Below are 14,403 nucleotides of genomic sequence, written 5' to 3'. Positions count from 1 at the left end.
GGAGAAATTTACTAACTTCATGTCATTGTCAGCCTCGAATCTGTACAAAAAATAAAATGTGTACAGAAACCGTGTTGTCTAAGGGAGTGACTTTCACCATAGCCGGGTAGCACCTCTGTTGTTACAGGTTTAATATTTTTCCTTAAATCCTTTCTCATTCTTAAATTTATTTTTAAATGAAATGGTTTAGCAGTACTCTAGATGATAAGTTGGCATCACTTACAATTAATAAACATACATGGTAATTAAAGCTGGAATCTCCACACATAATCATCTCACAGAACACCCTTGGGAGACATTGCTTGGGGGGAGATGTTCCATCCTCGGGGGCCGAGTGGGGTTCGGGAAACAGACCCACTTCTTCCGGGCTTTAATATTCAGTAAGGGCCTCTGGTTTCATTTGACTTGTAAGTTTTGTTTACACCAGGATTTTTCAACCTCAACTATTGACTTTGGGGCTGGATAATTCTTTGTTCTTGGAGACTGTTCTGTGCATTATAGGATGTTGGGCAGCATCCCTGGCCAGCCACACACACCACACCCCCGCTAGATGGGAGATGCCAGCCACACACCCCCCGGGTGCAACAACCAAACATGTTTCTACACTGCCAAAAAGAGCCCTGGTGGGGGGCAAAATCGAGCCTGGTTGAGTACCACTGTGTTATATATGAGTCATGTTGTTGTTGTCTTAAATTGTCGGTTTGTTAAGTATGTATATTTAAAATATACTGTACTTTTTTGGGGCACCTGGGTGGCTCAGTTGGTTGAGCGTCCAACTTCAGCCCCGGTCATGATCTCACAGTTTGTGGGTTCGAGCCCCGTACCGGGCTCTGTGCTGAGAGCTCGGAGCCTGGAGCCTGCTTCGGATTCTGTGTCTCCCTCTCTCTCTGCCCCTCCCTAGCTCACTCGCACTCTCGCGCTCTCTCTCTCGCTCTCTATATGTATGTGTGTGTGTGTGTGTGTGTATATATATATACATATATATATATATCAAAAATAAATTAAAAAAAATAAAATATAAAATATACTGTACTTTTTGTGACCACATTTTAGTTTTTTTGTGACTGTGCCCATAAATTTCCCTACCCCAAAAATGGAAGTGGCCCTGGCCTCTCCTGATACCTGCTCAGGAAGCACCTGGTCCCTTCACTGTAAGAGCAGGTTGGATCTCCCTTACCCCCCTCGTGTGTTTCTGACTTAGATGCAGATGGGCTCATTGTGAGAAATGATTTCATTTGTTACCACCAGTAATTAACAGCAGTGGAGACCTGTGTCTTTGGGAGATACTTACTGTTTTAAATGTATTCTCTTGAATGATGCTGGTTAATATCATTTATTCCTGTTTTTTGTTTTGTTTTGTTTGTTTGTTTGTTTTCACTGAGAAAACTGAAGCTTGGATGGGTTACACGATTTGCCCAAAGCCACACTGCTAAAGATGCAATTCTGTTGAAAACAATATTGGAAGCAGTCTGTCCCCATAACAAAGAAATGTTTGCTTCAGTTATGACATACAGTATGGATTCACGGGTGGCCTGTCAATAGTTGTGTTTATGATGTGGCAAATACTAATGCAGTAACATCTATTTAAGATTATTCAATCTAAGGGCGCCTGTCTGCCTCAGCCGGCAGAGCACGTGCCTCCTTATCTTAGGGTTATGAGTTCGAGTCCCATGTTGCATGTAGAAATTATTCAAAAAATCTTCAAAAAAAATAGAAACCTAACTATAATATAAACCATGATGATTACTATTAAAACATATATACTCTGGAAGAAAACTTAAAAAATATTCACAAAAAAAAATGCTAGTAGAATTTATGTTTAAGTGAGAGACTTCTGGCTGTTTTCTTTTCAACCTGTTCTGAATTCCTTTTTTTTTTTTTTTTTAATGTTTATTTTTAAGAGAGAGAGAGAGAAAGAAAGCATGAGTCTGGGAGGGGCAGAGAGAGAGGAAGACACAGAATCCAAAGCAGGCTCCAGGCTCTGAGCTGTCAGCACGGAGCCCTATGCGCGGCCCGAACCCATGAACCATGAGATCATGACCTGAGCCAAAGTCAGACGCTTAACCGACTGAGCCACCCAGGCACCCAGGCAACCCTGTTCTGATTTTCTAAATGGGTTGTAATATATTCCATTTGTTTTAAAAGTGAAATTTGTAACTTAAAAATGAAGGCAGATACAGTTTAGATTCCTGTCACAGTTACTTTTTCTCTACAATTCCAGCCAAGAAACGTCCATATCCTGCACGTTACAGATAAATGTACGTGTGTCCTGGGGTCTGGGGTCAGCAGTCTTTCAGAGCTGATTTGCTGTCCCTTGGGGCAGACAGCTGAAGGAAGCTACTTTTTTGTTGAAGGAAGCATGCAGGCTGCTTCCTTGGGGTACACAGCCAAAATACGTCCTGATGGGAAGCAGGCGGTGGGGCCACTCCCTCTGTTGTGACTGGTTTTTAATATGAATGCCTCTGGGATGAGATTCAGCCTTACCTGTAAAAAGAAAGGGTGAGGAACTTGCCGCATGCCTAGATCAGTTCACTTTTTGTGACAGCGGCCATTCATGTTGCTGTCACAGAAGGGTAATTCATTATGGACCATGTCACCATCAACTTTTTCACTAGTGAAGACTTGTAACTGGACCAAATCGACGAGACTGGAGTAGAAACATGACTGGTACTGCTACATAAGCCACGGTGATAGTTGTTTGCCGGCAGAATGTATAGAACATTTTTTATTATTTTTTTCAAAAAAAAATGTTTAACAGTTATTGGCTCGGAGCCACAGAGAGACAGAGCACGAGCAGGGCAGGGGCAGAGAAGGAGGGAGATGCAGAATTGGAAGCAGGCTCCAGGCTCTGAGCTGTCAGCACAGAGCCCGATGGGGGGCTGGAACCCACGAACCGCAAGATCATGACCTGAGCTGAACTTGGACGCTTAACCGACCGAGCCACCCAGGCACCCCTAGAACATTTTTTAAATGACAGGACTGTTACCTCACGTATTTACTTAAGCATCCTTCCATCTATGCGTTCCCATTCACTTTTAATTTCTTAGTATTTGACAACAAATACATGTACTTTGGGCCATTTGGATAGTAGTTATTCCCTTAATGTTCAAGGGGAACCATATTAAGGTGCTGAGTACCTGACATTAGGTCCTCATAACTAACCCTATTAGGTGGCACAGAGAATGCCTCTTTCATGGACGAGTAAAATGAGCCTCAGACAGGTTCTGTTTGCCAATAGATTCCTTAATGATTCTTCTTGAACGTGGGGTAAATCTGTACCATTGTAAGCAAGCTTTCTTTTTAGCTTCTGCATATAGTTATACTTGTCAAATGCTAGCTGTTTCCTAATTTATATCTGCTAAAATTTTCTGATGCTTTTGCTTGTTTACTGTTTCCATGTGTTACACCTAACGTGAAATTGAGATTTTGGTTAATTAACTACTCAGCACGATTATTTCCCTTAAGTGGAGGGGAACTTCGTTTACCAATTTTGTCCTTCTTGTTCGTTATGTTGGAGTCCATATGGCTCACCTCACCTTTAAAGAAATTAGCCTCCTTACCCTTCTCTTGAACTCTTATTTTGTGGCCTTGATTCTATGCCCACCCTCCCCACAACCACAAAATTCCCAAGGAGTACCACCTGGCACGGGATTGTTGGATACTGGTTTGCAGTACACGTTATCTTCATATGCATGAATAGATAGCCTTCTGCATTCACCAGAAGCACTGTATCATGTCTGGGGGAAAAATTTTTAATGTTTCTAAAGAGCTGTAGACATTTTAATAAAAGCTTCTCCTCAGCTTTTGTCTGCTGTGTATCCGGAGAAAAGTACAGTAAAAGAGAATATGGCATTACTGTAGCCTGCCTGTCTGAATCCATTTCAATTCATTGAGCTAGATTTCTCTGAAAAGGGAACATCCCCAGCCAAGTCTGCCCTAAAAAGATATCCAGGGTGGCAAACCCAGAACTTTGGTGTCTGCAGGTGCCATTTTTTTTATTCTTAATATTTTAAATTAAATTGCCTGGCACCATGGCAAACACGATCAAACCTGATGGCCACAGGAAAAGTGGAGATGCCCAGTATTAGCTGGGGATGGACGGAAGCCTCAGACTCAGTAAGAGTGGTGAAACCTGCAAGTGTTCGTGGCCAGAGGTCCAGCCCACCTGGTCTCTAAGCCATTATGCTGGGGACCTCTGAGGTATGGCGATGACGTGGTCCCTCTGAGGACTCCCAGCCTACCCGTAAGCACGTCCAAGAGCACGAAGCACAGAGGCATATGGAAATTCCACTCTCGAGCTTAATATACACCATGCAAAATGAATTTTTCATACTGGGCTTTTAAGAAATGGAAAACCTCCAGCTTTCCCTCACTGGTGTGCCTTTTGGAGTTAGTGCCCTTTAAAGCAGCCGGAGGGGGGAATGACTGTAATGTAAGCAGAGTGGTGTTTGCAAGTGAGGGCTACATGAAAGGCGATGATGATTTGGGAAACATTATTCTGGGTGTGGAATTGAACAAAGAGTCATTACCGAAGGAAAAACTACCCAGAAACACTTTAATAGTCTCTCAGATTTGGGTCCAAAGAACCATACTGTGAATTGAGTGGAAGATAAATAGAGAGGAAAATAGCAAATTAAGGGGACAAATAACCAGGGAGGGGCGGGTGCCCGCTGGCATTGGCAAGGAGAACATATAACCAGCGTCTGATGCATTTCCTTGAGAATCCGTGTGTTTGCAAATTGCTTCGTTGCATCTTAGCAGAATGTAATCTGAGTAACGAAGAGCTGACTAGCGAACATAGTTGGATGAATTCCCTCAGTACTCCTGAAATATAACAGAGCAAGGAACAGTATAATGAAAAATAACAGAGAGAGTAGCTAGGGGCTTAACTTATGATCAGTGTTCATTACAACAAATGACACTTTCACTGCAGAGTTACCATAAAGATTATTGACTCTTACGTAATGTGGTTCCCATCTGAATAGATCTGAGAATAGCTTAGCCTGTGAATGGGAGAGCTGAAGCAAGAGGAGGACCACAGTGTGCTCAATGCCCTTATTCATTTTTTTCACTTAGTCCTGGGAAGCCGCCCATTCAGGACCCCGGACAGAGCAAAGGCCCGTGAACCTTCTTGCAGGAAGATTCGCCATGATTCTCTTCTCTTTGACTAGCATGGCCCTGTGTAATATTCAGTGAAGACCAGGGTCAGAAAGTGACCAGGCTTGTTAGCCATTTTATATTGAAGGTCCTCACCTGATTTTCTCTGCCATTTGCCTTTTTCCTCAAGCACACATGTGACATTTTAAAAAACCATCTCTTTGGGACAAGACTGTTTTGTGTGAAACTTGTAGCACACAACCCCGTTTTTCAGCTCTGGCTTTCAACCAAGCTTACAGTGGGCAATCCCAATTCAGGGCACAGTGTGCATAACAGCCGTAGTTTACTGAGCACCTGTGTGGTACCTGCTAAACACTCTGGTTTCATCCTCCTAGTGACCCTATGAGGTAAGTACTATGAGTGTCATTCCCACTTCCCAGATGGCAGAGCATGTTCAGAGAGGTTAGGTAAGTTGGCCAAGGTTACCCAGCTGCCAGTTGTTATAGATGAACTTCAAAACCAGGACTGACGTCTGCCAGGTGTTTTAACTTCCTCACAGATGCTGAGCACAGAGAGAGCTACCCTTTCTCTTGCTTTCTCTCCCTCTCCTGCGTGCACTCTCTTGGACTCTCTTGGGCTCTTTGTTGATCACTTTCTCTATTTCTGGAAAAGCTGGTTGGATTTTGAAATCAGATACATCGGGACTTGGGCCCTTCCTTTTTCATTTGCTAGAAATCCTGAAAAACTGACCTAACCTCTCTTAAGAGTAGTTGTAATGAAAAAAATAGTTCATGCCTAATGGGTGGCGAGACACGGTGATAAGCTTTTTGGATGATTGCTTCATTCATTCATGCCTCACAATTGTAGGCAGTGTAGGTCTGATTAAAATTCCTATTTTATAGATTGAAGAACTGGGCTTAGAATAGTTCAAGCTACACAGTCACTAATTCTGTCTGGAACTTTTATATCTAGCCAGTATTACACTGTTCACTGTGGGCAGTTTCAAAGTGCCCCCCATAAGAGACGGTCACCATCAGTGTTAGCCAAAGACAGTGATGACAGGCCCCAGTAATATGGGAGACACGAGCAGGGCAAGGGAACCCAAAGAGGCTAGTGGGTAAGGGGACTGTATTGTTGGGTGGAAAGAAGCCAAGTGGCGTTTGGCAACAAGTCAACGATTGTCAAAAGAACGACAAAGGCATGTCTGGCAGCTCCATAGTAGACAAGTCTTTGGCTCTCACCCTTCCTTTAGGTTTCAATTTCTTATTTCTGAGTTCCATAAAAAAATATCCTGGTGAGGAATGGAGAATTTAAAACTGCTGTCAGCCATGGGAGAGCCAGCACAGTGAACATTTGTCCCCAGTCTCTCGTAAGCACAGCCATGACTCGGATGCCGTGCCTCGTGGACATCTGCAGTGAGCTTCTGTAGACCCACCCTCCAGACTCCCTGGCCCAGAGATCAGAGACGGACATGGAGACTGAGCCAGAGTCTAGACTTGGTATTTGCCACTTCACAAGAAGTAGCTGAGTGAGGAAGCCTGGCTTGCTTGGGAAATGGCAAAACTCGTGAGTCCACATGACCTACACCTGCCTCTTTTTGAGCCCCTGCTAGGGAAGGCCTTGTGGAAAGTGCAGCCTGGTCAGCTGTGAGCTCAGGACCTTTGGCTCCTAAAGCCGTTTTTATGTGTTGTTGCTTTTGGGAAAGAGAAGGCCCAACTATGCTTTTCTCCAGCCAAGTAGTGTTCATGGGCTTTAGGACTTACTTGTATTGGCCTGAAGACTCATACTCGTAACTGTTGTAAGCAGTTAAAAACAGGGAAGAACCTACTAGCTAAGTGGGATTACTTTTTTAAAAAGTACTGTGTGTGTGTGTGTGTGTGTCCATCCTTCCTTTTGCTGAAGTGCAAAAACTAACCAAGCACCAAGAAAGAGTCCATCAGCTTTCAGAATGCCTTTCATCTAGTACAAGAAAGGCTTGACCCCACCATATTCACATGGTCTCTCTCTGTTGTGCAGCATGTGACCACAAACAGCATGCAGCCCTTGAGCTCTTGAATTGTTAACCTGTCTGATTAGGATGTGCTGTGAAATCCTCCCCAGGTTTCAAAGACACTTAGGGCAAAAAAAAAAAAAAAAAAAATCATTAAACTTATATGATAGATTTGCTAAGTCTTTTGTCTGTAAATTAAGGATAAAATAGGTCATTACTCACATTTATATTGATTATATGTTGAAATGATCATATTTTAGATATATTGGGTTAAAAAGTATATCAAAGTTGATTTCATTTGTTTACTTTTATTTTTTTAATGTGGCTACTAGAAAAGTGAAAGTTATCTGTATGGATTTTATATTTTGGACAGAGCTAGTCTATAGATACATGAAAGTATAGAGTATGTGTCTACAAATTAGAAGTACTAATATGTGTTTTAAAAATAAGATTTTAAAAATAACTTTCTGAAATATTGATGAGGGGAATCACTAGGTATTCAGTATAGTAAGTACTGACTAAAAGGTGCTTTTGCCATTCTGGAGGAAATATATTGGATAGAAATCTTTTTTTTTTTTTTTTTTTTTTTTTGAGATAATGCACAAGTGGGGAGGGGCAGAGAGAGAATCCCAAGTAGGCTCCATACCGTTAGCTCAGAGCCCCACGCCGGGCTCGATCTTATGAACCATGAGATCATGACCTGAGCCTAATGCAGGAGTCAGATGCTTAACCCACTGAGCCACCCAGGTGTCCTGAGCAGACATCTTGAATAGCTATTGAATAGCAGGTATTCAGCGGTATTTTTCCCTGAGAACATAGGTCAGTTTGAGTCTATTGTTGCAGACAGTTTGTCAGTATTTGAAATAACTCCTGTGCCCCCCTTCCTTCATCATTTTTTGCCCAAGTGTCATCCTGTTGGCCACATCATGGCCACAACCACTGGATATCCTGGAAAGCGTAAGAAAAGAGCAGCCCTGGGCGGTATCCCACAGATACCCTGGTCCTCTGGCATCTCCACCTCCTGCTTTGACTTTCACCATCTGTATTTAGAATGCTCTCACACCTTCCAGGAGTGTTTTGTGGGTGAGATTCCTAGATGAAACACTTGAGGTTCTTGGATGAGGTCTGTTGTGACAAGCGTGAGCTCTCCCCTCCCCGCCCACGGCCACAGTTTTGCTCTGAGTCTGCAAGGCCTGTCGAGGGCATCAAACAACTAAAACCTGAGCCCCGAGACAGAGTCCTCTCCTCTTCTTGATGGGTTCCTGGGGTCCCCACTCAGATTTATTGCTAGTGCATGGATGGATCCTTGATATAATTTTTAACATCAAGCACAAACCACAGACATCTTCATTTTTAACCTTTTTGCCCTTGAAGACCATAAGTTTCTTCAAGACTCTTAAAAATCTGATTTACAAAATCTAGGAGGAAATGGATGACACACACTAAGTCTGATGAATACATCAGGGCTAAAAGTATTTTTTAAATGTTCCATTCCTTTTGGGCGTAGGTTTTCTCCACAAAACGCAGAAACATGAAAGTGTAAGCAAAGAAGGGTGGGACCTACAGGCTTGTCTCCTGTCGAGCTCCCATACGTGTCTTCTCCGTTTTTCTTTTGACAGTTGTTGGCTTGTTCCCAAATACCACTTTGTCTCAGCCACCAAAAGCTGGTCTCCTCCCCTCCTGCTAGTCTTTCCTTATTCATGGCCAGTGATTCAAACATTGGTATCAGGAATGGATGAAAAGCACAGTTCCACTTGATAGGCCATGTTGCAAGGGTGGGGTCTGCCGCTTTAGAGAGAGCTCAGCTTATCTGAGGCTTTCTGCTCGCCAGGGAAGCAGGCTGGGGCATTTGGGCAGCGTTCACTGGTCTGTACCTGCCGCTTCCTGAAATCCCTCCGGTGAGAGCCTCATGGATAAAGCACTGTGTGCATAAGTCCACCTGTACGTAGATGGATGCTTTCTGGTTTTTATTTTTTCGTTTTCATCTTTTCATTTTTTATTTTAATGTCTTGGCTCTGTCTGGGAGCAGAACATGAGTCACCTCACAGAAAATCCTCGCACAGAAAGTAGGGGCAAGTAATACAGTGCGGTCTACAGACCGCAAGCATCATGCCTTGATCTGAGCAGAACATAAAAGGAACCTCAGAGATGTGAGCCCTGTAAGGTTTCATTTAACATAATTTTGCTTAAGGGTTAAACAAGTTAATAAAAGCAAAGTGCTTACGCAAGCTTCATGTGTAAAGTCGGCAAGTTCCATTCAGATGTCCAACGCTGAGGGGGTTGAAGCCGTGGCCTGGACAGTTCAAGTTGGACAGAGGTTGAGGTACCGTCAAGCTGTGCTCAGTCATTGCGTGAGGGTTGTGGCACCATCCAGGCTGGACAGTTACTGCCCCTATTTAGGTCCCAACACCCCATCTTCCATCTGGGGAAACAGATTACCCAGATAACAAGATTAATTCCAAAGACTTGTGAATCTAGTTCAGAGTTCTTTGCCTTGCATCTGGAACCTATAGGCTTGTACTTAAATTTGAAGAGATGGCTAGCTTTCCGTGGACTTGGCCATGAGTCTCCTGCCATGGCCAAATCACCAAGCCAGCTGGACAGAGAGAAACTGAGGAAGGAACAGTCTCAGGAACAGAGAGTCCAAATTGTTAGCCACAAAGAAAAGGGCGCGGGGGGGGGGGGGTGAATAATAACCTCTCAATCTGCTTTTACTGTTTTTCCTTGTCTGAAAGATGGAAAAAAGAAAAAGCAAAGCTTCTGTTTAGACACCAGTGTTCCTAGTCCTGTGCCATTAGTTCTTCATTTGTCATATCACTTATATTTGGAGTCACCTGGCTTCTGTCATTCATGTGATACTGCTTAAAGCTTACGCGAGTTGCTAGATGGAAAATGGCACAGAAGCCTGTTGAAGAAATGCTAACGTACAGTAAGTGCTAGATGAGCTTTGCTATTGTGCTCGCTCGCTAGCTTAATCATGTGAGAGGTCGTGAACAACCTTGAGCCATTCGGGAAGGAACCACGTGTGGCCACAAAGACTCTTACCTTTCCATGACCATAAAAATTTATTTCAATTTTTAATTTTTCCAAAGGAAAAGCAGGGGGGATCCCACTGGTTTCATCATTTTCATTTCAGCTTAATTCTTTTTTATAAAGTTACTATCTTCAGTGAGTTCTTACTAATATCAGATAGGATTAGTATTCAATAAAAGTCCACCGTGCTTTAAAGGAACTTATGGCAGACCCTGGCCACAGTGCTATGGAAGAGAGTATCCACAAGAGGGTGCGGACTGGGGTCCCAAGAGGCCGCACAGAATTGCGCGGTGATGCGCTAACTGAACTTGCAGCCGCACTGTCAGCCTTCCAGCCTCAGAAATGCTGCAGAAACAGAGGAAAACACATAGGAAACTGATGTACAAACCAAGATTCCTTAACAGAGGGTAGCTGCTTCCAAAGACCAGAACACTTGCCTCGGTCTGCATAGCACATATTCTTTCAGTAGTCAGCTCTCAGTGGGAAGCTGATGTATACGCAGCCCGAGGAGCATGAAACTGAGGACATTGGGAAACGTATGCGTTGGCTCAGATACTCTTTCAGTCTGCCATTAAATATGTATTAGGTGACTAGTGGCTGGTGGGCCCTAGAGAAACAAAATGTTTAAGACAGTCCCTGTTTCAGAGGCACTAATAATCCAGTTGGGAGGAAGCCCACATACATACTTTGAGTATACCCTAGTAAGTGCGATGATGTATGCTTTTATTCGCTCCGTCAACAAGTGTTCATTTCATGCCCGTGGTGTACCAGTCACACAGGATACCAAACAAGACAGAAGGGTTCCTACTCTCCCACAGTTAACCTTCTGTTAAGGGAGGCTGGGAAGAACAAACAATCAGATAAATAAAATAATTATATTGCGACTCTTGATATGAAGGAAAAGAATGTGATGGATATTGTGGGCAAAAGGACCTCCTCTAGGATTTCGCATTTGAAGCAGGTGAGACCGATGTGTCCTTCAGGACTCAGCGTCCCTTTGATTGCAAGAAACACAAAACTAAGAGGAGTGGCGATTATTTGGTCATTTTCTACTAAAAATAATCAGCGATAACGGTAAACTTCAGGCCTGGCGTGGTACGAGGGCTCGATGTCGTCAGACCCATGTCTCTCCGTCTTCCAGTTCTGCTTTGTCTGGGCTGCTTTCTCTCCCAGGAATGCTCTCTTCACAAGATGTCAGCAGGTCTGACAGTAGCTCTGGGCTCCTAACTGAAATAAATAGAAAACAAAGGACTTTTCTCCATGCAGTTTGAGGGAAAACCTTAAGTCTTTCTCCAGTTGGTTTAAATTAGCCATAGGCTCATGTATGAATAGTCACTGTCCCCCAGAAAAAGGGAAAGGTTTCAGACTGAGTCATGTTTTTATTTTTAAAGTTTATTCATTTATCTGGAGAGAGAGAGAAAGCATGAGCGGGAGAGGGTCTGAGAGAGAGGAGAGAGCGAGAATCCGTGAGCCCAGCACGAGGCTTGACCCCACAGACCACGAGATCATGACCTGAGCCGAAGTCATATGCTTAACCGACTGAGCCGTCTAGGCGCCCTGTGACTGAGTTGTGTTTTGACACTAAAACTGAGGCAGCATAGCTATTCACCTCAGAGGCATTTAATCTCTCTGGGCATCTATACCTTCATCTGTAAAACAGAGATGGTGATAGTGCCTGTCTCCGGGACACCAGGAGAAGAATATTCCAGGTACATAGCAAGTACAAACTTCAGAAGTGGGCAGGGGCCTTACCCATTTGCCCACATGCTGGGGGTTGGGAATGTGGGAGGGTAGAAGTGGAAGAGGGGAGAGAGCTGACAGGTGTGGCTCAGAGTGTGAAGGGTGGGGGCAGCTCCGTGTTTGTTTTCGCTGCTTCCTCTTAGAGACAGCCCTGGCCGGGCATGCCCAGAACTCCCCTTTCTCCAGAAGGCGCCTCAGATGCCCACTGTGAGCATTTATCCCGTTGTTTGTATCGCTGACCAAAACCAACACTTCTGAGGGACAGATTCTCTCTCCAGCTTTGTTAATGCCATCAGTCAGTTTACTGTCTACGCTCATTGGAGTTGAGCTGGTGATATTCAGAAGGACTTTTCCCATTACTGCTTTGATTCATTTTGTGTCCATGTTATCATCGAACACCTAGCTAGACAGTCTTTTTTACCTTTAAATTCAGGATTTTGCTTGGTGCCTCGCTCTTGCCCTAACTGATGTGATCTCCCCAGTCAGGTCTGTTTGGCAGGTCGTGAACTCTAAAGGAAATTATATAGGGGCTTCTGGATGGCTCAGTAGGTCAAACACCCAACTTCAGCTCAGGTCATGATCTGGTTCGTGAGTTCAAGCCCCACTTCGGGTAAACTCAAGCCCCACTCCAGGCTCCACACACGCTTGCCCTCTCTCCCGCCTCTCTCTCTGCAGCTTGTGAGATTCTCTCTGCTCCTAGCTCACTCTCTCTCCCTCTCAAAAATAAATGAATAAATAAATCAAAATTTTAAAAAGTAAGTTATATAATCTCAACACATAATTCACGGTTATGTAGTATTAATATCCAGCTGTCCGCATTAAGGGATCCATTATATAATTACTTTATTATTTAGCTTTTGAGAGTCAGATTCCATTTAGTTAATTTTAATAGTAGTGTTTTTTAAGTGTAATTTTTGAAGAGGGTGAATTGCACATATGAAAATAATTTTTCCTTTGTGTTTATGGTGAAGTCTGTACATATATGTGTGTATTGCAGACACACACATATGTGGTTGGATGTCTCTTTTTTAATCTCTACAAGTGGTAAGTATGAAATCAAAAAATAATTCTCTCCATCAAAAATATGCAGTCCAGGTATGAAGTCTATTAAGGAAGCTTGTTTGGGAAACTTACAAATGCCCTTAGACTTGTTTCCTCTTGCTTTTTAGTTTATTCTGGAAATTGCACCATTTAGCACTTCACAGTTTAATTTAAAAGGATTACCTATTTTCTTAAATGCTTAAGCAGGGAAGCAAGTTGGAATTATTGATTTTGCTCTGCATGTATTCCGTGAAAGCTGGATTTGCTCCTTCCCCAGGGAACATACCCCCTGAACTGCATGCTTGCTCGTGACAGCTCGGACCTCTGATACATAACCAAAGACCTTGCCTAATATCCTTGCAACTGCTCGGGGAATTTTTATTAAGTAAAAGCATCATTAGAGTAGACAGGATGATGAAGTTTAATGAGCATCTTTTGTGCATGAGACTGTTAGCTTTGCTCTGCCAGAATCCTCATTTCTCCCCTCCAGTGGGGCAGAGAGTAAGTCGAGAATGTATAGGGTGTTTTAAAACCCGGTTTATATTTTATATTGTCGTATAGCTTAATCTGTATCTTAGGCCATCTGCAAATTCCTTTTGGGTATTTCCGTGGATTTCAAATGCATGTTTATACTTTCCTTTACACTGGGTGTTGGGGAACGGAGAGTGGTGAGGGTTGTAATGGAGAAAAACGTAAAAGACACATACTGCCATTAGCGACCTGCTTGGAACCATCTCTTGGAGGCTTGATCTCAAAAAATCATTGCCTTTTGAATTAATGAGATTTCTCCCGGGAATATGGTAACTATTAATTTTTTTTCTTCTTTAAGACTCAGCAGTTTCTGTGCTAAAGGTTCTGTCACCAGCCCCTCATAGCTGCTAGATAGGATAAATAAAGATACTGCAAACGCTTGTTAATAATCTAGGCTTCACACTTTGTCCACAGATTTATTTGCAGACATGTTAAATTTAGCAACCTACCATAAGATTACAGATTATAAACAGAATTATTTCTCTCTATTATTGTCACTGGCCATATAACTTGGATTCTCAAATTGGTTCTTTTCTTGGTCTGTATAAGGACTTTCCATGGAAACACCCAAAACAACAGGAGGGAGGCATATGACACGAGCAAATGACTTAAGAACAGCATATTGTACCTCTCATATACCTGGCATTCGGAAACACAATATTTACATAGCACACAACATGCTTCTACCAGTGCCTTGAGTATACAGAATACAAAAGAAGTGAACTCTTCAGTCCCCACCCTCAAGAAAATGGCAGGCTTATTGAGAAGACAGATCTAGGAAATCCAAAAAAAAGATGGAAAACAAGATAACATAGTGCATTAAGGATTCGAACTTTGGCGTAGTTGCCTGGGTTTGATCCGGGTCTAAACTTGCTGAGCCTCAGTTTCCTCCTTTGAAAAACAGAGATAAGAAACGCCCCTTCTTCCCTGGATTGTTGTGGCAGCGAGCGCTGAATGGCTGGTAGCCGTAA

The 14,403-nt window shown here is 43.1% G+C and overlaps 1 protein-coding gene across 6 annotated transcripts in view; it reads left to right on the top strand.

The window, feature by feature from the left end:
* The window catches only part of RSU1 (Ras suppressor protein 1), a 355,401-nt gene that overhangs the window by 179,850 nt on the left and 161,148 nt on the right, over window positions 1-14,403 (top strand). The gene's annotated exons all lie outside the window — the stretch shown is intronic.

The sequence above is a fragment of the Felis catus genome, chromosome B4, assembly GCF_018350175.1.
Source record: "Felis catus isolate Fca126 chromosome B4, F.catus_Fca126_mat1.0, whole genome shotgun sequence".
Lineage (NCBI taxonomy): Eukaryota > Metazoa > Chordata > Mammalia > Carnivora > Felidae > Felis > Felis catus.
The sequence above is the reverse complement of the archived record's forward strand: the minus strand, read 5'-3'. Positions and strand labels throughout refer to the sequence as shown.